We start from the raw sequence: 23,580 nt of genomic DNA on the forward strand, positions 1-23,580 counted from the left end.
TGAGCCAATCAGAGGCAGCACTCACTCACCCTTTCATGAATTCATGAATGGGTGTGAGTGAGAGCTGCCTCTGATTGGTCAGGCTGTGACCAATCAGAGGCAGCTCATTCAGCAGGTGGGGATTTTAAATCCCCGGCTGCTGAATACTACTCACAGCTGTTCAGAGCAGTTCAGGAGAACTGCCGCCGGCCGCGCTGAACTCCGTCTGCTGGGACCAGGTGAGTATATATATATTTTTTATTTTTACACATTTCTGGATGAATTTTCGGGAAGGGCTTATATATTTAAGCCCTCGCCAACAAGTCATTCCGCGATCGCCGACAGCCCATTGCTTTTAATGGAGCCGGCTGTATTGCCGGCTCCATTGAATTCAGTGGGCTAACATCGTTTTGACGGGACAAGGTGAGTATATATATTTTTTTATTTTTACACATTTCTGGATGAATTGCAGGGAAGGGCTTATATATTTAAGCCCTTCCCGAAAATTCATCCCGCAATCGCCGGCAGCCCATTGCTTTCAATGGAGCCGGCTGTATTGCCGGCTCCATTGAATTCAATGGGCTAACATCATTCTTCTCTGCCACAGCTGTTACAGCTGTGGCAGAGGAGAACGATCTTTATGCTGACAGTGCAGGGGGGGGTCTCACTCTTGCCACTATTGTGGCTTAATAGTGGGACCTGGGAACTTGAGATGCGGCCCAACATGTAGCTCCTTGCCTGCCCTATCCGTTTCTGTGTCGTTCCCATCACTTTCTTGAATTTCCCAGATTTTCACAAATGAAAACCTTAGCGAGCATCGGCGATATACAAAAATGCTCGGGTCGCCCATTGACTTCAATGGGGTTCGTTACTCGAAACGAACTCTCAAGCATCACTGAAAGTTCAACTCGAGTAACGAGCACCCGAGCATTTTGGTGCACGCTCATCTCTAGTCATTACCAAAAGGCCAAGCAAAATGGCCCACAGCAACAGAAAAACTTGTAATAAAACTAACAAAACTGTGGCCTATAGTGCCACAAACAAGGACCCCTGGCTGTCCCGAGAATCTTAAAAGTGAAGGCTTCCAGCTAGCTGGTGGGAGGGCTCTGGTTGTGCTTCTTCAAAATGTGCTGCATGCATGATTGGTGGACCAGTCCACATAGTATGGTTGAATTCTATGGAATAGGTTTGTGACGCCTATTTTAAAAAATCAATATATTTCGCATCAACATGACTGTAAGTGTCAGATATATTGAAATGCATTATTTTCCTAACACTGTAAGCAAAAGCAACCCACAATGCTAAAATTACACTATTTTGGTCCCCTTGTTTCCAAGTAAAAAATTGGATTAAAAGTGATCAAATTATTGCATGTAACTCAAAATGATTCAATAGAAACTGCTGGTCATCCCACAAAAATAAGTCTAGCAACAACACTTAAAATAACCAAAAAGAAATCATGGTGGTCAGAAAATGGTGAAAGAAAGCAAATTAGATTGAAGGGTCTTAGGATTTCTTTATAGGAAGTGTATTTGCTTATTTATATCTGTCCCTTCATCATTCTTCTCATTATTTTACCCCCTTTGTATTCTCTGGATAATACCCAGCTATCTGTGAGAATATTATTGTTACATTGGAAGTGGCATGTTACGGTTTATCATTGCCTTCTCACATTTGTCTAAGTGAAGCTCTTGTAAGACTCCAATAAAACTATATTGATGAGATGTTTTCTACTAGCTGTTGCTGAACTTATCCCTCAGCAAACAATGATGGACTTGCATAGGACACTTCTTATTGTGTTTCAACAGACTGGTGATCATCAACTGAATAGACTGTAATCTCCTGGCATTTCTGTAAGAATACATTTTCTGCTAATCTACATTGGACTGATGTGTCTTCAGGAACCTGATATGTTTTGTCCAGTGATAGTATAACCCAGTAATCTAGCATTCTGCTAGGAGTTGCTGAATGCCTCTTGCATCAGCACAAGCCCTTCATAGCCGTTTCTGTCCGCAGGCTACAGACAGGTACAATTATAGAAGAGGAAGATTTCCTTGTCTGTTTTGGCTGTGCAATGAGAACTGCTGATGACATAAGTAAATCTCTGATGTTCCACGTGGCTGTACTGAGAAATGATTTTGTACGGCATCCAGCAAATTGTCTGTTATGAGGCTCAACACGGAAATCTGCAATAGCTTAGCTACAGAACTGGGATTTTATTAAATATAATGAATTATAATTTATTTTGATCGTATTAAACTATAATTTACAGTAATGCAGCTCACTACGCAGAGGAAATGATAGGATAACTGGTTGCTAAGATGCTAAAATTTGTTTTTATTTTTATTTTTTTTGCTTTTCCATATTTGCAAAATAAAGAACCATTCTTAGAAAATTATTTGTTCTTAGCATTGTTTTATTGAATGGCCCATAATGTTTTTGCTGTCATGCGACATGAGTGCGATCGTCCGATAGTTGGAGAATTATACGCTGGCCTGCAGCAAGGCCAAGCTGGCTAATAATGAGCCACTACAACCCCCAGCAGCCACGCAGAAAACTGCACACGGTCACAGGTAGGCCTAAGCAGGATTTTTTCCAGCTTTTCTTTTTTAAAAAGCAGCAGCCTAGATAGCGTGTATATGTCTTTCCCTCTATCAGCGGCTGTGGACGTACGCTGTGCGTGAAGTTGACGGGACGCACAGAGAGGTGTAAAAAATTATGCAATTATTGGCCTGCACTTGCACGATCACAGCAGTACTGTAACGCACACTGTAGGCCGAAAAAATTATACGCTTGCCTGCAGAAAGGCCAAGCTGGCTAATAGTGACCCACTACAAGTCACAGCAGCCACAACAGTAATGCACACGCTCACAGGAAGCCCTAAGCAGGAGCTTTTTGGGGGGTACTTGTTGACAGGATTCTACACTAGCACTGTTCCTGCCTCACCAATACTGCCCCTATACTCTGTATAATTGGCTGCAGACTGAGAACGCAATGGTCTGCAGAGCCCAAGATGAAAAAAAAAAAATTGTGCAAAACTGCTCCTAGCAGCCACAACAGTTATGCACATGGTAAGATGTGGCCCTAAGAAGGACCGTTGGGGTTCTTGAAGACGCTAACACTCTCCCTATAGCAGGAACAGTACTCTCCCTAATCTCTGCCAGCGTGTGTCTGAGGCGAGCAGCGGGCCGGACTGCTTTATATACTCGGCGGTCACTTGATCTCACCAGCCACTCACTGCAGGGGGGTGGGATAGGGCTGGAACGTCACAGGAGGAAGTTGTAAGGCCTTCCCTGCATGTCTATTGGCCAGAAAATGGCGCAAAACCTGCAGGGAAGGAAATGGAATTGACTCGAGTACCGCATGGTGCTCTTCTCGAGTACCCTAATACTCGAGCGAGCATCAAGCAAGGACGAGTACGTTCGCTCGTCTCTATTAATGATATTATCAATAGTAGTTGCAATTTTTGCAAGCATAACTCAAAGTCAAATCTTATAGGTGTACTTAAAGCTGTTATGTATTGTAATTGATTGTCTCTTCTGTGAGACCCTTGTGCCTCAATCACAATGTTATATTACTGTATTCATGGTCGATCAAATCTGCCTTGATGTGCACTGCAGATTTGTTTGTTTTGTAACATATTTTCTTAAAAAAAGGATTGTTTAACCCCTTAATGACATGGCCTATTTTGGGCTTTAGGACACAATGATTTTTGGCAGATTTTCTTCTCCATTTATCAAAAGCCATAATTTTTTTTTTTCGTCGACGTGGCTGTATAATAATAATAATCTTTATTTGTATAGCGCCAACTTATTCCGCAGCGCTTTCAGGCCTGGATAAATGCAAAACAATACAACAATTACAATATAAGGTACATTGGGTTAGACACAAATGGGTTGGGGGTGGTACAGGAGGTGCAGGGGGTGGGGAACACAGGCAATAGGAAATATTATGTACAGATCATTTATCAGAAGGCAAACAGGGTGGAGCACCATAGTGAGGGGCAGGGGACTAGGTCAGGAGATTTGGTCCGCTTCCCTGAAGAGGTGCGTTTTTAAGGCACGTCTGAAATTTCGTGCATCGGGAATTGTCCGGATGCCTTGGGGTAGAGCATTCCAGAGGATGGGTGCTGCTCTAGTGAAGTCCTGTAGGCGAGCATGAGAGGTTCGTATTACAGGGGTGTTTAGTCTGAGGGTGTTAGCCGATCGGAGTGAGCGGGCTGGGTGGTGTACTGACAGTAGGGAGGCGATGTATGGTGGTGCAGCGCCATGCAAAGCTTTGTGAGTGAGGTAGAGGAGTTTAAATTTAGTTCTGCAGTGGATGGGCAGCCAATGCAGCGACTGGCATAATGCAGAGGCGTCTGAATAACGACTGGATAGAAAAATGAGTCTAGCTGCTGCATTTAGTATGGATTGGAGCGGAGCGAGTCTAGTGCGGGGGAGGCCAATGAGTAGTGAGTTGCAGTAGTCAAGCCGGGAGTGGATGAGCGCAACCACGAGCGTCTTTAGCGTGTCCGTGGTTAGGAACGGACGTATTTTAGCAATATTTCTGAGGTGCATGTGGCATGTTTGGGCCAGAGATTGGATATGGGGGGCAAAGGAGAGGTCAGAGTCCAGTGTGACCCCAAGGCATCGGGCATGCCGTCGGGGGGTTATGATGGTGCCAGACACTGGAATGGAGATGTTGAGGGGAGGTCGGTTAGAAGGTGGAAAGACAAGGAGGTCAGTTTTAGAGAGGTTTAGTTTGAGAAAAAGGGAGGACATAGTGTTAGAGACAGCGGACAGACAGTCGGTGATATTTTGGAGGAATGGTCCAGAGATCTCACGAGAGGAGGTGTATAGTTGGGTGTCGTCAGCATAGAGATGGTATTGGAGGCCGAATCTGTGGATGGTTTGTCCAATTGGGGCAGTATAGATAGAGAAAAGAAGGGGACCAAGGACCGAGCCCTGGGGTACCCCGACAGCGAGAGGAAGTGGAGCAGAGATAGAACCAGCAAAGGAAACACTGAAAGAGCGGTCAGAGAGGTAGGAGGAGAACCAGGAGAGAGCAGTATCCTTTAGACCAATAGAGCGGAGCATAGTGAGAAGGAGATTATGGTCGACAGTGTCAAATGCAGCAGACAGGTCAAGGAGGATTAGTAGAGAGTAATCACCTCTCGACTTTGCAGTCATCAGGTCATTTGTTACTTTTGTAAGGGCAGTTTCCGTCGAGTGTAGAGAGCGGAAACCAGACTGGAGGGGGTCGAGGAGTGAGTTGTCAGAGAGAAAGCGAGTAAGCCGGGAGTAGACCAGGCGTTCCAGTAATTTGGAGATAAAGGGGAGGTTTGAGACGGGTCGGTAGTTAGCAGCATTAGTTGGGTCCAGGGTTGGTTTTTTAAGCAGAGGGGATATAATGGAGTGTTTGAATGAGGAGGGAAAAGTGCCAGAGGTTAGGGAGAGGTTGCAGATTGTGGTAAGGTGAGTAATGAGAGCTGGGGAAAGGGAGCGGAGGAGGTGAGAGGGGAGAGGGTCGCTGGCGCAGGTGGTAGGGCGGGCAGTAGAAAGGAGCCTGGAGACTTCTTCCTCTGTCGTTGGTTCTAGCGTAGATAGTGAGTAGGTGCTGGGTGCAGTGCTGATGAAGCTGGGATCAGGGCTAACCACGCAGCTTTCAGAGATTTCTTTTCGAATGTGGTCAATTTTTTCTTTGAAATAGGCAGCTAGTTCTCCAGCAGTCAGGTCTGTCGCAGGGGCCTGTTCCTTGGGGCTGAGGAGGGAGTGAAAGGTCTCAAAGAGTTGTTTGGGGTTGTGGGATAGTGAGGAGACAAGGGAGGTGAAATAAACTTGTTTGGCATGGTGAAGGGCTAGGTTATACGTTTTAAGCATGAATTTGAAGTGGAGGAAGTCTGCTGGCAGCTTTGACTTTCTCCACAGCCGCTCGGCGCACCTAGAGCACCGCCGGATGAAGCGTGTTTGGGACGTGAGCCAGGGTTGCCGTGGTCTGCGTTTGACAGCTCGCGTCACGGGCGGTGCCACTTCATCCAGGGCACGGCTGAGGGTGGTATGGTAGTATTCGGCTGCCAGGTTAGGGCAGGGGAGGCGAGAGATGGGCGATAGGGAGGACTGAATAGCTTCGGCAAACTGTTTAGTGCGGACAGACTGGAGGTTCCTAGAGGTGCGATAGATAGGAGGGTCAGGAGAGATGCTAGGGTGCCTGATGGAGAAAGAGAGAAGGTTGTGATCCGAGAGTGGAAGTGGGGAGTTAGTAAAGTGAGAAGCAGAGCAGAGACGGAGGAAAACTAAATCGAGAGTGTTACCATCTCTATGAGTGGGGGAGTCAGAGATTAGCGATAGGCCAAGGGAGGAGGTAAGTGTTAAGAGCCGGGAGGCAGATGAGGAGCTGGAGTTGTTAGTAGGAATGTTGAAATCACCAAGGATGAGGGTTGGCATCTCACAGGATAGGAAGTGGGGGAGCCAGGCAGCAAAGTGGTCTAGAAACAGGCGGGTAGGACCTGGGGGGCGGTAAATAACTGCGACACGCAGAGGCAGTGGGCGGAAGAGTCGCAGGGTGTGGACTTCGAAGGAGTGAAAGGTAAGCGAGGGAGCTGAGGGAATGACCTGGAAGGTACAGTTTGGGGAGAGGATGATGCCTACTCCTCCACCGCGTCTGTCATCCGATCTGGGGGTGTGGGAGAACTGCAGGCCATCATAGGACAATGCAGCGGGGGAGGTAGAATCGGGCTGCTGTATCCAGGTTTCCGTGAGGGCGAGCAAGTTCAAGTGTTTACTGGTAAAAAGGTCATGGATAGTTGGGAGTTTGTTACACGCAGATTGGGAGTTCCATAGGGCGCATTTGAATGGGGCAGGGGGGGCATTTTGGTAGAGAACAGTACGGGGTGGGCCTGGGTTGGGGGAGATGTCCCCTGCAGCTAGAAGTAGCAGAGTAGCAAGGGTGAGCACATGGCTAGGGGATTTGTGTGGGTGTCTGAGGTGTTTCTTTGCAGTATTAGGGGGTTGAAGGCGTCTTAGGAAGTTGAACAGTGCATGGGAGCCATATATAGGTGAGGAGAGGAGGGAAGGGCTGATGTGGATGGAGTGTGTTGGGGCTGGGCGTTGGAGGAAAGTGTGAAGGCTTGAAAAGAGGATAGTGAAGGAGATTAGTGCAAAGAGCAGAGTATTTCCCTCTAGACTTTGGGCAGTTGTGCATGTTACCTGTCTCCTGCGCTGTCCAACTGCGCTGTATAACTGCATCATTCAACAGCATCAACACTTGTTGCCGGACACTTAGTGCTGGACACATCAGGGGAGGCTGCCTCAGGGGAGGCTGCCTCAGGGGAGGCTGCCTCAGGGGAGGCTGCCTCAGGGGAGGCTGCCTCAGGGGAGGCTGCCTCAGGGGAGGCTGCCTCAGGGGAGGCATGGAGGGTAGAACTGACTTTAAAGTTCTGGCTATAGGACTTCAGCTGGGAGTGGCTTGTTACATTTCACTAGTCAACCAGCTGACCCCACCTTTAGATGGCTAAGGAACAAGATGGGGGGCGCTTTATTGCCCTCTTACAAAAACAAACTGTGTCCAGCAACACTAAGATGAGACAGGGAGAAAACTATTTGGGGGAGGTGATGAGGAAAATACGTATAGTACAAATAGAGTCAATTCAATTTATATGAAGCAATGAAACATACCATTGCGCACAGATTATGACAAATTTAAAGGTATCACAGCAGATTCAGTGGAGGGAAGGCAGAGCAATCAAATTCAGATGGAGCGGAGCAATGGATGAATGAAACATACCATTGCGCACAGATTATGACAAATTTAAAGGTATCACAGCAGATTCAGTGGAGGGAAGGCAGAGCAATCAAATTCAGATGGAGCGGAGCAATGGATGAATGAAACATACCATTGCGCACAGATAAGGGCTTGTTTTTTGCATGGCGAACTGTAGTTTTTATCGGTGCCACTTTTGGGTACATAGATTATATTGTAAAACTTTTTTTTTTTTAATGATAGCAGGGAGAGAAATTGCATCAATTCTGCCATAGATTTTTTTTTTTTTACATCGTTAATCAGGCAGCATAAATTACACAATCCATTTTTGCTGTGGGTCGGTACGGTTACAACGATACCAAAATTCTTACTTTTTTTAGGTTTTTCCACTTTTCTACAATAAAAACCCTTTTTTGGGGAATCTTTTTTTTTTCTAAATAGCTGCATTCAAAGTCCTGTAACTTTTTTATTTTTCTATGTACGGAGCTCTGTGAGGGCTTATTATTTGCGAGACAAGCTGTAATTTTTATTGGTACTATTTTGGGGTACATACGGCTTTTTTGATCACTTTAATTCCATTTTTAGTTAGGCAAAATGCTAAAAATTAGCATTTTGCCTCAGATTTTTAGCGTTGTTTTTTTTTTACGCTTTTTTCCGTGCACTCTCAAAAGCATGTGCAGCTTATTATACGCGTCATTACGGATGCGACAATACCAAATATGTGGGGTTTTAATTTTTTAACCTTTTTTTATGCTAATATGAGAAAAAGCATAAAAAAAGTTTTTTTTTTAATTCATTTTTTAAATGTTTTTTTAACACACAACCTGTGTCCCCCTGGGGGACTTTGACCACAGTACTGCCTATCGCTGTGATAAGGCATGGCAGAGCTACTGCCCTGCCATGCCTTATCGCTTATACAGCGATCATAAGCATTGGCAATACAGGACGCCAGTGTCTGGCGTCCTGTTGCCATGGCGACAGGCTGGGCTCTCGCGATAACATCGCAGGAGGCAGCTGAAGACCCAGAGGGAGCTACTTAGATCGCGGCAGGGAATTGGTTAACATCTCCGATGCCCCCCGCTGTTGCAGCGGGACGCCGGCTGTCAGTCACAGCTGCGGGATAGCGCGAGATCATATGTGATCTCGCGCTATCCCCCGGACGTAAGTTTATGCCCTGTTGCGGAAAGTACCCTGCTCCCAGGACGTAAACTTACGCCCTGGAGTGGAAAAGGGGTTAAAAGAGTCTGCTGACCTGGGTGCACTCCTGACAATATTGTGCCTCTTAATGCCTCTGGAGCAATGTGAGGTGCATGTGATTTGGAACCTTTGGTACCTATAAGTCAGGACATAATGCATATTTGTACAGCGGGTAGATGGCCATATTAGTCTTTTTTCAAAACCAAAGATAAATGTTAAAAGTCCTGCTTTGCAAAAGCATCCCTGAGTGCAGTGTAGCCCCAGACAAGTAAGGGATGACTCCCATAACAAACTTCGCAAACTTGTCTCAAATTCCCTGTGGACGTGGGGGGAAGGCAGGGGGCTACCTGGCCTTCCCTAGGCATAGTTTTGTCACACAGAGGGATGAAATAACAGGGTCTTTCTAGGCCTCGTCAGGACAAAGCTTGAACTGTCCACTCTGTGGTGGATACAAAAGCACTCTATCCAAGTATGCCTTTGTTTCCTAATGCCAATTTTGAGTGAAAAGAGAAATTATGCTTGAACGGTTTTTGAAAGAGATGAGATTTTCTGTGCGTGGCGCATGACCTCAGTGGACACCCAAGAAATGCAAACCCTGTCCTAGCAGCAAACCATGCAACTGAAACATCATGAGAATGTTTGTGTTATGCCCTATTCCTATGGACAAGCCTACGCGTGGTGCATTTTCCACATTGAAACAAGCTTCAATGCTTTGTTTGCCCTTGGGTGCCCTCTGCCTTGCTCTGGTTAGGGATATGATTGCACCTTTAAGAGTAGGCCCCATGAAATTTTGCAGTCAAGTGGTGACATATACCGTATATACCGGCGTATAAGACGACTTTTGAACCACGAAAAATCTGCTCTGAAGTCGGGGGTCGTCTTATTCGCCGGTAATACAAAAAAAAAAAGTGTAAAAAAAAAAAATCATTACTCACCACCCCCGGCGTTCTGTCGCGCTCCGGCAGGATGTCGCTCGCTCCTCGTCCCCGGCGCAGCATTGCTTTCTGAATGCGGGGCTTGAAATCCCCGCTTCCAGAAAGCTAATACACATGCCGTCAGCCAGTTACAGCCATTCAATGACATCATTGAATGACTGTGATTGGCTAAAACACACGTGGCTTCAGCCAATCACACTATTCAATGACATCATTGAATGGCTGTGATTGGCTGAAGGCGCACGTGTGTTAGCAATCACACGCATTCAATGATGTAATTGAATAGTGTGATTGGCTGAAGCCACGTGTGTTTTAGCCAATCACAGCCATTCAATGATGTCATTGAATGGATGTAACTGGCTGACGGCGTGTGTATTAGCTTTCTGGAGGCGGGGAGTTCAAGCCCCGCATTCAGAAAGCAATGCTGCGCCGGGGACGAGTAGCGAGCGACATCCTGCCGGAGCGCGACAGAACACCGGGGGAGGTGAGTAATGATTTTTTTTTCTCCACTGTAATACCGGCGTATAAGGTGAAAGTTGGGGGGTCGTCTTATACGCCCCGTCGCCTTATACGCCGGTATATACGGTACATGAGTAGTGAACGATGTAAGTTTTCAGTCGGAAGAAAAAACAGCAAAGTTCAAATAGAATCATAGAGTAATATTTAATAGAACAAAAAAGGAACACAAATTCAAGTCATTACCAAAAGGCCAAGCAAAATGGCCCACAGCAACAGAACAACTTGTAATAAAACTAACAAAACTGTGGCCTATAGTGCCACAAACAAGGACCCCTGGCTGTCCCAAGAATCTTAAAAGTGAAGGCTTCCAGCTAGCTGGTGGGAGGGCTCTGGTTGTGCTTCTTCAAAATGTGCTGCATGCATGATTGGTGGACCAGTCCACATAGTATGGTTGAATTCTATGGAATAGGTTTGTGACGCCTATTTTAAAAAAATCAATATATTTCGCATCAACATGACTGTAAGTGTCAGATATATTGAAATGCATTATTTTCCTAACACTGTAAGCAAAAGCAACCCACAATGCTAAAATTACACTATTTTGGTCCCCTTGTTTCCAAGTAAAAAATTGGATGAAAAGTGATCAAATTGTTGCATGTAACTCAAAATGATTCAATAGAAACTGCTGGTCATCCCACAAAAAATAAGTCTAGCAACAACACTTAAAAAAAACAAAAAGAAATCATGGTGGTCAGAAAATGGTGAAAGAAAGCAAATTTGATTGAAAGGTCTTAGGACTCCTTTATAGGAAGTGTATTTGCTTATTTATATCTGTCCCTTCATCATTCTTCTCATTATTTTCCCCCTTTGTATTCTTTGGATAATACCCAGCTATCTGGGAGAATATTATTGTTATATTGGAAGTGGCATGTTACGGTTTATCATTGCCTTCTCACATTTGTCTAAGTGAAGCTCTTGTAAGACTCCAATAAAACTATATTGATGAGACCCAGTAATCTAGTATTCTGCTAGGAGATGCTGAATGCCTCTTGCATCAGCACAAGCCCTTCATAGCCGTTTCTGTCCGCAGGCTACAGACAAGTACAATTATAGAAGAGGAAGATTTCCTTGTCTGTTTTGGCTGTGCAATGAGAACTGCTGATGACATAAGTAAATCTCTGATGTTCCACGTGGCTGTACTGAGAAATGATTTTGTACGCCATCCAGCAAATTGTCTGTTATGAGGCTCAACACGGAAATCTGCAATAGCTTAGCTACAGAACTGGGATTTTATTAAATATTATAATGAATTATAATTTATTTTGATTGTATTAAACTATAATTTACAGTACTGCAGTTCACTATGCAGAGGAAATGATAGGATAACTGGTTGCTAAAATGCTAAAATGTGTATTTATTTTTATTTTTTTAGCTTTTCCATATTTGCAAAATAATGAACCATTCTTAGAAAATTTTTTGTTCTTAGCGTTGTTTTATTGAATGGCCCATAATTTCTTTGCTGTCATGCGACATGAGTGTGATCGTCCGATAGTTGCAGCATTCTTGCTTTCTTTGGAAATGAGACAATTACTGATTGTGTCCAGTCTTTGGGCCATGATGTGGTCTTCCAGATCTGCTGACAAACCATTGTTAACATTGGAATTGCCACTGGTTTCAGTATCTCAGCTGGTATGTGTTCTATGCCGGGCCTTTCCAGTTCACAAGTTGTTTCATAACCCCGGCTACCTCCTCTTTCAGAAGATTTGGTTCTTGCTTCTTTGGAACTTCCTTGTTAATTGACTTGGTCCATCGCTTTGACTTTGCTGTGTATTCTTGCTACCTCTGTTTATTTGATCTTCACTATGAAGTACTTTGCCGTTTTGATCTTTGACAGTTGTTACCACGTGGGGAGTACTTGCTACATGTGCCTGTTTTTACATGGGTGAAGACCTTGCTTACTTGCATCCTCCAGTTTTTCACACTGCTCATTCGAGTAATGCTCTTTATTTTGACTCACTTCTCTCTGAAATTCCGCCTTTAGCAATTTGATATAAATACTGTGGCCAGTGGCTTTGGCTGTTCAACCCTTGTTGATAATCTCATTCATTGCATCTGAGAGCCATTTTGGCCTTTTTGTTGGTTTTCTATATAGAATGATATATTCCACAGTGCATTTCATTTTTTTCATATTTCCTCTGGAGTTTTTCCAGCTGTGCTGAGTGACTCGCATATTCTGCTGTGATGTTGCTGGTCTCAAAGTATTTCATTGCAGGTGATTTTTTTATGTTGTTGAAGCAGAGTTTGACTTTCATGAGTAGCTGCTGGTTGGTAAAACATTGACTTCAATGGGAGTTGGAGTCGGCCACCCTGATTAACTATGATTTATTGAAATCGACCTGATCCCAACACGAATTGATTATTTCACTAATCGCTTACCACTTATAGTTGGGAAGTTCAGATGGATATATGTTTACAGTATACCTCTGAACATAATATTATTCCTTCTCGATCTGTCTTCCCAGTTTCAATTTTGCTTTGAGCCATTTCACTACATCTTCAAGACAGTTATGGGGATCTACCACCATGTTATAGGCTGCTGCATATTCACCCATTTTATTCTCTATATGGACTGTTGTTGATAGCCGTTTAGTCATTCACGACCCTTGGCGACCCTAAAGGCGAGCTCCCACCATGCTTTTCGGTTTTGCACTGCTTCTTTCAGTTGTCTGATATCCATGCCAATATCAGCTCTCACAGTGTCAGCCATCATGTTCTTTAGCGACCACGTCTTCTTTTGCTCACATTACATGGCCAAAATCCATGAGCTTGAGCAGTCATTCTGCCCTCCAGTGATATATCGGGTCTTATACATTTCAGGACTTCTCTGTTTGTTACTCTTGCCATCCAGGGCATACGCAGCAGCTTTTGATAGCACCACAGCTCAAACACATTAATTTTCCTATCAGCTTTTCTTGCAATCCAGCTTTCACAGCCATAACATGGCTGTAGGGAAAATTTACGATGTTCTGGTTACGTGATAGGATCCAGTACCTGGATCTAATGGTGATCCCTATCTAGGAAATTATAACACATTAGGTTGAAATGTATGTCTACATCCTCGTCTCTCACAATTCTATGAACTCTCAGCAGCTGGCTCCAAGGCAATGACTGCAAAGTTTTCTTAGGATGACAGCTGCTGTAGAGAAGCAGATTATTGCCTTATAGAATATATCCATTTTCATTGCTGTGTCAGTTTTGATCACCATTACATCCAGGTACTGGATCCTATCCCGTGACTAGGATATCAAAAATTTCAACTCTTGCGATATATTATTTATGGTATCATGGAACACCTCCAGTTCTTCAATGGTGCTGTTCCACAACATAAAAATGTCGTCTATGAAACGCCACCATTTACACACTGTTGGCCATAATGCAGATGTATAGATTGATGTATAGAGGTGTTCCATGAGGATGTAGAAATACGTTTAAACCAAATGTGCCAAAACCTCCTAGATAGGGGGTATCCCCCCCGATCTGGTGTTTACTGCAGCAGTCAGGGCCCGTTCCTTGATTTGTACAGAATTACAAATTCCCCGTAATAAAAAAAGTCCCCTCGGATGGCATTTGTGTCTACCTATAACCCCCTAAGTAGTGAAATAACAGGGATTCTCAGACGACATTGGTTCATTTTGGGCAAGGGGTGTCCCCAAATGGCAGAATTCGCCAATTCTCCAATGATGGTATTTAGGAGATGTCATAACATCAAAGACAGGATATTTAGTTCATATAAAGGGATAGATAGAATAATTGGACAACAGATGCTATTACAGCCTAGGCAGGGAAATTTCCCCTGCCTTGGCTGTTCATGCTGTAGCAACATGCTAAAAGTTGACAGGTTTAGCCACCCCTACACGGGGGAATCTTTTCGTATCCAGAACCACTTTACCTGCCGATCATCTTTTGTGATTTATCTCATTTTGTGTCCTTGTGGTCTCCTCTATGTGGCAGAGACCACAATGGAAATTAGATCTAGAATAATCAGTCACAAAAGCACAATTTGGACAGGTAGAACTGAGCTCCCCATTCCCAGACATTTTAAAGATAGAGGGCATTCGATAAGCCAACTCCACTTTAGGGTAATAGATTGTGTCCCCAGGAATATCAGAGGAGGAGACAGAGAGAGGGCCCTCAAGAAGAAAGAACTTGAGTGGATAAATAGATTGGACACGCTGTCGCCTTCAGGCTTGAATATAGAGTATAACACCACCCCATATCTGTAGGGGCTCTTGTGACTATCTGCAAATTTTTATGATTGATGCATCTTTTGATGTGTTTTTTAATTTTTACACTTTTTCTTATTTTGTATTTATATTGTACGTCGGTGGATGGCAGGTGAGGACATCCGCTCCACATTGGCAGTTAAAAGTCAGGAATAGAATATTTTTAAAGATGGAATTTCGCATGATGTATGTGATTCTCCTTGATTAATAAAGGCATTGAAATTATTGATTTTTTGGGGGGGTCTCATTATGTTGTATTAGTGCCTACGGGCCAAGGGAAGTCTATGTATCCAAATTATGTTTGTCATCCTGGTAAATAGCAAAAGAAGATTTAAAATAAGCATAATTATTTACAGATAGGCTTGGTATCTTAATCTGCATATATGGTGTACATATAGAGAATCTCTGAAGATGTAAAACATGTTAACCCTGGCGCCATGGTATCTTTGCATATGTGATATATACATACATATATATCTCTGAAGATTTGAGAGTTTTTAATACAGGTGTCCAGTGGTTGCTATGGTAATTCTGGAAGTCGATATACAGTGGTGCCTTGGGTTAAGAGTTTAATTTGTTCCGTGACGGAGCTCTTAACCCAAAACACTCGTAAGTCAAATCAATTTTCCCCATTGAACTGAATGGAAAAGCCATTAATCTGTTCCGGATCGTGAATCTCTTCCACTAATTTCAATAGGGATGGCGTTGCCCCATTGAAAGCAAGAGGACTCCAGCAACCCTGCAGGGATTTTCAGGGAAGGGTTTTAAATATAAGCCCTTCCCTGAAAATCATACCTAGCTGTAATAAAAAAATATATATATACTCACCTGACTGCTGGGACTCTTGCATGTCTAGCTGCCGCTTGTTCTCCCTGCACTACTCTGAAACTTTTCAACAGGCGGGGATTAAAAATGCAGGGAGAACAAGTGGAGGCTAGGCATGCCTGAGTCCCGGCAGCGTCAGACAGGTGAGTAGATATTTTTTACTACAGCTAGGGAACATTTTCAGGGAAGGGCTTACATTTAAAGACCTTCCCTGAAAATCACTGCAGGGGTTACCGGCAGGCCATTGCTTTCGATGGGGCCACTGGCAGCAACGGCAGCCCCATTGAAAGCAAGGCTCTTAACACAAGTTTTTGCTCTTAAATCAGAACAAAAATTCAGGAGAGAGCCTGCTCTCAAGTCAAAAAGCTTGTATACTGAGGCACTCCTAATCCGAGATATCACTGTATGTGCTGTTAACTCTGTGGGTTAGATTGATGTATGGGGCTGTCATGGCAACACACTAGCGTCCATAGACAATGCTGGGTCGATACTGAGCATGAGGAAAGTGCTGTGTGATGTTGGCGATCTTGCGCATGTGCTGGAGAGACATACAGGCAGACATAGGGAGACGCTGGAGGCTGAGATCTCGTGCGAGAGACAGCGAGTCTCGTACATGCACAGTAGAGAAGAACAGATGCCGATTATGTTAAGCACATTGATAACAGCAGGGGAGTGGATGGAGCTGCTGTCACTCACATGCCACCCTATGGCAAGGAAAGTAAAGAGGTGTGACACAGGTGTGTAGTAATTTTTATTCATGAGTGAATTGGTGATTGGTTAATGATAACTGTTGAATTTTTACAAAATGGAGCAGAGGCGTAACTTGAAGCTTCGGGACCCCAATGCAAAACCTGTAACGGGACCCCCAACTATAACGCTTTATTCATAGTACTGGGCTCCCTATATGGAAAAGAGAGGCCTTATGGGCCCCCTAAGGCTCCTGGGCCCGGGTGCAACCGCATCTCCTGCACCCTCTATAGTTACGCCCCTGCAATGGAGGTAATAGCAATGTATATGGAAACCAGCTTGAAAAAGACCCATGCTAGGGATCAAAACAGCTGCTACTGAATGCTATAACCAAGGAATGAAAATAAAGTCATTTATGCTGAAGAAGAAATGCTGAGATCTTAATTGCCATACACCAATGATGCTGCTATGTTATATTGGAATCTGAGCACTTTTTGCGGGATTAGGATTTCCTCCCACTAAAACGTGCATCTGATTCTACTCCATCCATGATTTGAAGGTTGGTGAGTGCAGCTGACAACTTTGTTTATTTGAGTATGGTACCAAGATGTATTACTGAATGGGTGCATGCATTCCACAATCTCGTTTGGATCTAGGAACTAGAGTTGAGCGAACATACTCTGCCGAGCTTGATGCTCGTTCGAGCATTAGCGTACTCGATGGTGCTCAATACTTGAACGAGCATCAAGCAGTGTTCAACCCCGCCCCAGTTTTTGGTCCCTCCCCACTGTGACATGCCTGTTTTGACCCAGCCACGAAGCAGCGCATCATTGGCAAATTTTTTGGCTGGCTGGCGAGAGAGAGAGAGAGAGAGAGAGCCTAGGAGAAAAAAAAAAGCTCAGCACTCGGCGTCCCACATACAAAAATGCTCGAGTCTCCCATTGTAGTCAATGGAGTTCATCACCTAAGTAGAGTTCTCGAATTTTACGAAAAGGTTTGACTCGAATAACGCGGACTCGAGCATTTGGGTGCTCGCTCATCTCTACTAGATACTAGAGATGAGCGAACGTACTCGTCCGAGCTTGATGCTCGGGCGAATATTAGCGTGTTCGGGATGCTCGTTACTCGTAACGAGTAAAACGCGATGTTCGGGTTACTTTCAGTTTCCTCTCTGAGACGTTAGCGAGCTTTTCTGGCCAATTGAAAGACAGGGAAGGCATTACAACTTCCCCCTGTGATGTTCCAGCCCTATACCACCCCCCTGCTGTGAGTGGCTGGGGAGATCAGATGTCACCCGAGTATAAAAGTCGGCCCCTCCCGCGGCTCGCCTCAGATGCCTTGTGAGATAGCTGAGGGACAGTGCTGCTGGTGCCGGAGCTGCTGTAGGGAGAGCGTTAGGAGTTAGTGTAGGCTTCAAGAACCCCAACGGTCCTTCTTAGGGCCACATCTAACAGTGTGCAGTAGTGTGGAGGCTGCTGTTAGCAGTGTTGCACATTTTTTTTTTTTTCAAAATCGGCCGTGCAGAGCATTGCGCCCTGCAGTAATACTACAGGGACAGAAGTGGTGGTTAGGCAGGAAGAGTGTTAGGAGTTAGTGTAGGCTTCAAGAACCCCAACGGTCCTTCTTAGGGCCACCTCTAACAGTGTGCAGTAGTGTGGAGGCTGCAGTTAGCAGTATTGCACTTTTTTTTTTTTTTTCCAAATCGGCCGTGCAGAGCATTGCACCCTGCAGTAATACTACAGAGACAGAATTGTGTAGGCGGGGCCAGAAGACATATTTTATTGATTGAATATACGCAGTGGGCCTTTCCTTGAAAAAAAAAGGGCAACTACTATTCTATTTGGCCTGCCTCTGACAGTCCTGAGCGTTCTGGGTACGTGTGTGCTGGGTGGAGAACGTAAACAAAAATCATACGCAGCCAGCTAAGTTTAACAGCAGGCTTGCGCCAATTTATTTCCTGCCTGGGAAATCACCGCTCTGCTTTAGTTAATAACTCTGCAACACTGCAGTTCTGTGACACATTTGCAGGGCCAGAAGACATATTTTATTGATTGAACATACGCAGTGGGCATTTCCTTGAAAAAAAAGGGAAAACATTCTATTTGGCCTGCAGGCTTGCGCCAATTTATTTCCTGCCTGGGAAATCAGCGCTCTGCTGTAGTTAATAACTCTGCAACACTGCAGTTCTGTGACACATTTCCAGGGCCACCACAACACATTTATTATTGATTGAATATACGCAGTGGGCCTTTCCTTTAAAAAAAAAAGGGCAACTACTATTCTATTTGGCCTGCCTCTGACAGTCCTGAACGTTCTGGGTACGTGTGTGCTGGGTGGAGAACGTAAACAAAAATCATACGCAGCCAGCTAAGTTTAACAGCAGGCTTGCGCCAATTTATTTCCTGTCTGGGAAATCAAATCACTGGTAATACAGCATGCTGAGGGGTAGGGGTAGGCCTAGAGGACGTGGACGCGGCCGAGGACGCAGAGGGCCAAGTGAGGGTGTGGGCACAGGCCGAACTCCTGATCCAGGTGTATCGCAGCCGACTGCTGCGCGATTAGGAGAGAGGCACGTTTCTGGCGTCCCCACATTCATCGCACAATTAATGGGTCCACGCGGGAGACCTTTATTAGAAAATGAGCAGTGTGAGCAGGTCCTGTCGTGGATGGCAGAAAGTGCTTCGAGCAACCTATCGTCCACCCACAGTTCTGCGCCGTCCACTGCTGCAAATCTGAATCCTCTGTCTGCTGCTCCTCCTTCCTCCCAGCCTCCACACTCCACTACAATGACACATGCTCAGGAGCGGGAAGACTCCCAGGAACTGTTCTCGGGCCCCTGCTCAGATTGGGCAGCCGTGGTTCCTCTCCCACCAGAGGAGTTTATCGTCACTGATGCCCAACCATTGGAAAGTTCCCGGGGTCCGGGGGATGAGGCTGGGGACTTCCGGCAACTGTCTCAAGACCTTTCAGTGGGTGAGGAGGACGATGACGATGAGACACAGTTGTCTATCGGTGAGGTAGTAGTAAGGGCAGTAAGTCCGAGGGAGGAGCGCACAGAGGATTCTGAGGAAGAGCAGCAGGACGCTGAGGTGACTGATCCCACCAGGTTTGCAACGCCTACTCAGGACAGGTCTTCAGAGGGGGAGGCAAGGGCAGCAGCAGGGCAGGTTGCAAGAGGCAGTGCGGTGGCCAGGGGTAGAGGCAGGGCCAGACCGAATAATCCACCAACTGTTTCCCAAAGCGCACCCTCGCGCCATGCCACCCTGAAGAGGCCAAGGTGCTCTAAGGTCTGGCAGTTTTTCACAGAGACGCCTGACGACCGACGAACAGTGGTGTGCAACCTTTGTCGCGCCAAGATCAGCCGGGGAGCCACCACCAACAGCCTCACCACCACCAGCATGCGCAGACATATGATGGCCAAGCACCCCACAAGGTGGGACAAAGGCCGTTCACCGCCTCCGGTTTGCACCACTGCCTCTCCCCCTGTGCCCCAACCTGCCACTGAGATCCAACCCCCCTCTGAGGACACAGGCAGTACCGTCTCCTGGCCTGCACCCACACCCTCACCTCCGCTGTCCTCGGCCCAATCCAGCAATGTCTCGGACCGCACCGTCCAGCCGTCGCTAGCGCAAGTGTTTGAGCACAAGCGCAAGTACGCCGCCACGCACCCGCACGCTCAAGCGTTAACCGTCCACATAGGCAAATTTATCAGCCTTGAGATGCTGCCGTATAGGGTTGTGGAAACGGAGTCCTTCAAAAGTATGATGGCGGCGGCGGCCCCGCGCTACTCAGTTCTCAGTCGCCACTACTTTTCCCGATGTGCCGTCCCAGCCCTGCATGACCACGTCTCCCGCAACATTGTACGCGCCCTCACCAACGCGGTTACTGCCAAGGTCCACTTAACAACGGACACGTGGACAAGCACAGGCGGGCAGGGCCACTACATCTCCCTGACGGCACATTGGGTGAATTTAGTGGAGGCTGGGACAGAGTCAGAGCCTGGGACCGCTCACGTCCTACCCACCCCCAGAATTGCGGGCCCCAGCTCGGTGGTGGTATCTGCGGCGGTGTATGCTTCCTCCATTAAAGCACCCTTCTCCTCCTCCTCCTCCAACGCAACCTCTGTCTCGCAATCAAGATGTGTCAGCAGCAGCAGCACGTCGCCAGCAGTCGGTGTCGCGCGTCGTGGCAGCACAGCGGTGGGCAAGCGTCAGCAGGCCGTGCTGACACTACTCAGCTTAGGAGATAGGAGGCACACGGCCCACGAACTGCTGCAGGGTCTGACAGAGCAGACTGACCGCTGGCTTGCGCCGCTGAGCCTCCAACCGGGCATGGTCGTGTGTGACAACGGCCGTAACCTGGTGGCGGCTCTGCAGCTCGGCAGCCTCACGCACGTGCCATGCCTGGCCCACGTCTTTAATTTGGTGGTTCAGCGCTTTCTGAAAAGCTACCCACGCTTGTCAGACCTGCTCGTAAAGGTGCGCCGGCTCTGCGCACATTTCCGCAAGTCCCACACGGACGCTGCCACCCTGCGGACCCTGCAACATCGGTTTAATCTGCCAGTGCACCGACTGCTGCGCGACGTGCCCACACGGTGGAACTCTACGCTCCACATGTTGGCCAGGCTCTATGAGCAGCGTAGAGCTATAGTGGAATACCAACTCCAACATGGGCGGCGCAGTGGGAGTCAGCCTCCTCAATTCTTTTCAGAAGAGTGGGCCTGGTTGGCAGACATCTGCCAGGTCCTTCGAAACTTTGAGCAGTCTACCCAGGTGGTGAGCGGCGATGCTGCAATCATTAGCGTCACCATTCCTCTGCTATGCATCTTGAGAAGTTCCCTGCAAAGCATAAAGGCAGACGCTTTGCGCTCGGAAACAGAGCCGGGGGAAGACAGTATGTCGCTGGATAGTCAGAGCACCCTCCTGTCTATATCTCAGCGCATTCAGGAGGAGGAGGAGGAGCATGAGGAGGATGAGGAGGAGGGGGAAGAGACAGCTTGGCCCACTGCTGACGGTACCCATGCTGCTTGCCTGTCATCCTTTCAGCGTGTATGGCCTGAGGAGGAGGAGGAGGAGGAGGATCCTGAAAGTGATCTTCCGAGTGAGGACAGCCATGTGTTGCGTACAGGTACCCTGGCACACATGGCTGACTTCATGTTAGGATGCCTTTCTCGTGACCCTCGCGTTACACGCATTCTGGCCACTACGGATTACTGGGTGTACACACTGCTCGACCCACGGTATAAGGAGAACCTTTCCACTCTCATTCCCGAAGAGGAAAGGGGTTCGAGAGTGTTGCTATACCACAGGACCCTGGCGGACAAGCTGATGGTAAAATTCCCATCCGACAGCGCTAGTGGCAGAAGGCGCAGTTCCGAGGGCCAGGTAGCAGGGGAGGTGCGGAGATCGAGCAGCATGTACAGCACAGGCAGTGCAACAGTCTTTAAGGCCCTGGACAGCTTTATGGCTCCCCAGCAAGACTGTGTCACCGCTCCCCAGTCAAGGCTGAGTCGGCGGGAGCACTGTAAAAGGATGGTGAGGGAGTACGTAGCCGATCGCACGACCGTCCTCCGTGACGCCTCTGCCACCTACAACTACTGGGTGTCGAAGCTGGACACGTGGCCTGAACTCGCGCTGTATGCCCTAGAGGTGCTTGCTTGTCCTGCGGCTAGCGTCTTGTCGGAGAGGGTGTTTAGTGCGGCTGGGGGAATCATCACAGATAAGCGTACCCGCCTGTCAACTGACAGTGCCGACAGGCTAACACTCATCAAGATGAACAAAGCCTGGATTTCCCCAGACTTCTCTTCTCCACCAGCGGACAGCAGCGATACCTAAGCAATACGTAGGCTGCACCCGCGGATGGAAGCATCGTTCTCTCTCACCATCCAAAACGGGGACATTTCTGCTTCATCAATCTGTGTATAATATTCCTCCTCCTCCTCCTGCTCCTCCTCCTGAAACCTCACGTAATCACGCCGAACGGGCAATTTTTCTTAGGGCCACAAGGCTCACTCATATAATTTTTCTAAACAATTTTTATACGTTTCAATGCTCTTAAAAGCGTTGAAACTTTAACTTGAACCAATTTTTCGTTAAACTGGGCTGCCTCCAGGCCTAGTTACCACTTAAGCCACATTAACCAAAGCGATTAATGGGTTTCACCTGCCCTCTTGGTTGGGCATGGGCAATTTTTCTGAGGTACATTACTACTGTTGGTACACCAATTTTTTTGGGCCCTCACCTACAGTGTAATCATAGTAATTTCTATGTTCTTCGCCTGCACTCATGGTACAGAAAGGTGTGTGGGGTTGGCCTACACTTTAGCTACATAAATGTAACTGGGGCCTTGTCTATACTGCAGCTACTGAAATGTGAAAGAGACTGTTATCTCCCTAAACTGCTGCAATGGGAATGTTACTGGGGCCTGTCTTGAGTGCTACTATTACTGAAATGGAACTAAGACTGCACTCCCCCTATACTGCTGCTATTGATATGTTAGTGGGGCCTGTCCCTAATGGTACCGCTGAAATGTTAATAATTCTGAGCTCTGCCTATACCGCTGCTAATGGTATGTCACTGGGGTGTGGAAACAGAGGCTTCACAAAGACATGATGGCGGCGAGGCCATTTCCCACCAACGCTGTTACTGTTAAGGTGCATATAACCACGGACACGTGTAGAGGACACATAGTGCCTCCAAAACATCCCCCTCCTCCTCCAACAATGAAAACATACTTGGCAAATACCTTTGCATTGGTCCGTCTGGCGGCAGTCCAAGAATTTCACCTTTAACGACACAACAAAAAAGCACCACCACCATCCCCCCGCCACGGCCCACTTAATCCTGGCCACATTCCGAAAACCAACTACATAAAACCGCACTACCAGGTCCGCAGTCACCACCACATTACCACCAACGAGGTTACTGTTAAGGTACATATTTCCAGTCTGACTGGGGCATGCAGTGTGGGCCGAAGCCCACCTGTATTAAGCACGACATTACCTTAGCTGTGATGGGCAATGCAATGGGATATTTTTATGTACCGCCGGTGGCTTCCTGGCATCCACCCATGCTGTGGGTCCATAGGGAATTATAAATGCATCTGTTTCCACTTCTAAAGAACCCCAGTCAGACTGGGGCATGCAGTGTGGGCCGAAGCCCACCTGCATTAAGCACGACATTACTACCTCAGCTGTGTTGGGCAATGCAATGGGATATTTTTATGTACCGCCGGTGGCTTCCTGGCACCCACCCATGCTGTGGGTCCACAGGGAATTATAAATGCATCTGTTTCCACTTCTAAAGAACCCCAGTCAGACTGGGGCATGCAGAGTGGGCCGAAGCCCACCTGCATTAAGCACGACATTACTACCTCAGCTGTGTTGGGCAATGCAATGGGATATTTTTATGTACCGCCGGTGGCTTCCTGGCACCCACCCATGCTGTGGGTCCACAGGGAATTATAAATGCATCTGT

This window comes from Eleutherodactylus coqui, chromosome 2 (genome assembly GCF_035609145.1).
Source record: "Eleutherodactylus coqui strain aEleCoq1 chromosome 2, aEleCoq1.hap1, whole genome shotgun sequence".
In the NCBI taxonomy this organism is placed as follows: domain Eukaryota; kingdom Metazoa; phylum Chordata; class Amphibia; order Anura; family Eleutherodactylidae; genus Eleutherodactylus; species Eleutherodactylus coqui.